General features: G+C 38.4%; 1 pseudogene; it reads right to left on the bottom strand.

The window, feature by feature from the left end:
* Window positions 1-1224: 1224 nt before the first annotated feature.
* Window positions 1225-1462, bottom strand: LOC121018172 (MICOS complex subunit MIC10-like; annotated as a pseudogene).
* Between the last annotated feature and the right edge of the window lie 1761 nt (window positions 1463-3223).

Below are 3223 nucleotides of genomic sequence, written 5' to 3'. Positions count from 1 at the left end.
TGTTTCTAACTGGAGGAAAAATAATGATTTAAAATTCTGGTCCAGCCAATCAGTAAGTAAAAGGGCAGTAGCTTTACCGAAGGTTAATTTTGGAATCATTTATGAAATAGATTTTGCATTAATTGCTAAGGGTTTCTTGGGAAATCTAGCACACATATATTATGTGTACCCAGCACCTATGCACTAATGCATCCTGCACATACACACACACATATACTATATTATAGAAATATCAGCAAAATCTTGGGGGGGAAGTATAGCTGGCTGTAGCTCTTCCTGGAGCTCATCTTACTGTTTATTTAAAAGGAAACCATTCTTTTTGAGCTTCAGCAGAGAACTCTGCTAAACTGAGCTCCTGGGCTGGTAACACATCAGAGAGAAAGGAAGGTGTCATTTGGCAATTTGGCTGCTGCTGATGACACAGTGATCTTTCAGAAAAAAAAATTAGCTTCAGGGAAGGCTGCCTATTAGAGCAAAAGGATAGCAAGTTAAAGAGAATTGGTTCCTAGATTTTCTTTGCAGGAAAGCAAGCTTTTTTTTTCTTTTTTTTTCTTGCTGAGTATGAAAAAAATGCAACCTATTTATTCTGAGTGAGATAATACTAAGAAAGGAGAGGCTGAAAACCAAATATACAAATCTTGAGAATCAAGTCATTGGGGAAAGGCATCATGCCCTTTGTATGTACACTGAGGACCTGACCCAGTGCCTAGCACCAATAGTCCCTTGGTAAATACTTGTTAAATAAGTGTATTAATGAATGAATGCCTCCTAGTTTTAGAAGTATCCCCTTATCCTTCTCCTCCAAACTCTTTAATTATTATAAAAATACAATATTCTATGTTTTCAAAATTACAAAAAAAATAAAGAGAATAAAAGAAAACACATTCATAATGGACTCATAAAGATAAAATTAGATTTTGACTATTTTCCTGCATCATTTGTACGCATGCACATGTGTCGGTATTTGGGGTTTCTTTTGTGGGGGGAGCTGCCTATTTTTAATATATTTCTTTCAAGACCACCTCCTTGAAATTTCTAGGGACAAAATACAAAACAAGAAACAGACTTCCTTTCAAATACATAAACAGCATGCTAGAGTTTTTAAAAGCATTACTGATTACAGTGTTACAGAAAAATGTTTGCTTACTCCGGGACACTTCAGGATTCCTGAAGAACAAACGTGATTTCTCTTTTCCTCCCGCTGGGTTGTTCTCAGGTGTTAAGTCACTGCTCCCGCTCTCTGACAGATTTTCCATGTAGAAGATGGGGAGCCTGGAAATCATGCTGACAGTTGGAGTGAGGCCATTCTCCATTCCATGCCAGAACCAAAGGCTATTGGCCACATTCTTCTTTTAAAGCAGGGAAGTGAGAAAACAAGGCCTAATCCAAAACCAATACCTGTCTTCATGACCACATCTGCCACACACTGGTCCCACTTCCTGCCGAGCTCAGAATGTGACATGTTCCCCGTATGTGTGGCCGTTTGTACGTGTATGTGCACAGATGCACACAAATGTGTGGTCATGGTATGTAAACAGTTTTCATTCTAATTTTTATTTGCCTTGTGAATATTTTTGAATGTTATTAGTTTATTTAAGAATATGATTTATAGGGGCGCCTGGGTAGCGCAGTCGTTAAGCGTCCGACTTCAGCCAGGTCACGATCTCGCGGTCCGTGAGTTCGAGCCCCGCGTCAGGCTCTGGGCTGATGGCTCAGAGCCTGGAGCCTGTTTCTGATTCTGTGTCTCCCTCTCTCTCTGCCCCTCCCCCGTTCATGCTCTGTCTCTCTCTGTCCCAAAAATAAATAAACGTTGAAAAAAAATTAAAAAAAAAAAAGAATATGATTTATAATTGCTGGATAATTAAACTTTTAAAATAGCACCTATTTTAATAACATGAATTGCAGTTAATAAGGTTACTAAAGTCAAAGGATATCAATATATAACTACTTTGGTATACTTTTTCAAAATTATTTTCCAGGAAGGATTTTAATGTTATTGCATATAACCCTTACTAACTGAGTCTTATAGCTTTTTAATATTTTTTTCAAATTCAGAATCAGGAAAATATTGTTTCATTTTTTTAATGTTTATTTATTTATTTATTTATTTTTTAAATTTTTTTTTCAACGTTTATTTATTTTTGGGTCAGAGAGAGACAGAGCATGAACGGGCGAGGGGCAGAGAGAGAGGGAGACACAGAATCGGAAACAGGCTCCAGGCTCTGAGCCATCAGCCCAGAGCCCGATGCGGGGCTCGAACTCACGGACCGTGAGATCGTGACCTGGCTGAAGTCGGACGCTTAACCTACTGCGCCACCCAGGCGCCCCTGTTTATTTATTTTTTGAGAGACAGAGAGAGAGAGAGAGAGACCGAGCATGAGTGGGGGAGGGTCAGAGAGAGAGAGAGGGAGACACAGAATCCAAAGCAGTCTCCAGATTCTGAGCTGTCAGCACAGAGCCAATGCGGGGCTCGAACCATGAGATCATGACCTGAGCCAGAGTCAGCTGCTTAACCAGCTGAGCCACCCAGGCACCCCAATATCGTTTCATTTTAACCAACATTTTTTTCATAACTAAAAGATCAAAATTTTTTCATCTTTTTTGTTGCTTATGTCTCTTTTAGTGAATTATCTGTCCATGTCCTTCATTCATGAGTATCTATCTAGCAATGTATTTCTTCTTGATTTAACAGTAATTTCATTGTGCTTATTTATTTTTTATGTTTTTATTAAAATTCCAGTTTAGCATTTTGTGTAATATTGGTTTCACTAATATTAGAATAGAGTTTAGTGATTCATCACTTACATAAAACACCCAGTGCTCATCACAAGTGCCCTCCTTAATCCCCATCGCCTATTTTACCCATCCCTCTACTGTCTCCCCTCTGGTAACCATCAGTTTGTTCTCTATAGTTAAGAGTCTGTTTCCTGATTTTCCTCTCTCTTTTTCCCCCCTATTTTTGTTTGTTTTGTTTTTTAAATTCCACATATGAGTGAAATCATATGGTATTTGCCTTTCTCTGCCTGACTTGTTTCACTTAGCATAATACTCTCTAGCTCCATCCACATCACTGTAAATGGGAAGATTTCATTCTTTTTGATGGCTGAGTAGTATTCCATTATAGATAAACCACATCTTCTTTATCCATTCATCAGTTGATGGACACTTGGACTCTTTACACGATTTGGCTATTGTAGATAGTGCTGCTATAAACATTGGGGTG

The sequence above is a fragment of the Herpailurus yagouaroundi genome, unplaced genomic scaffold, assembly GCF_014898765.1.
Source record: "Herpailurus yagouaroundi ecotype Mexico unplaced genomic scaffold, PumYag 218, whole genome shotgun sequence".
Lineage (NCBI taxonomy): Eukaryota > Metazoa > Chordata > Mammalia > Carnivora > Felidae > Herpailurus > Herpailurus yagouaroundi.
This window is presented reverse-complemented; position numbering and strand designations above follow the sequence as displayed.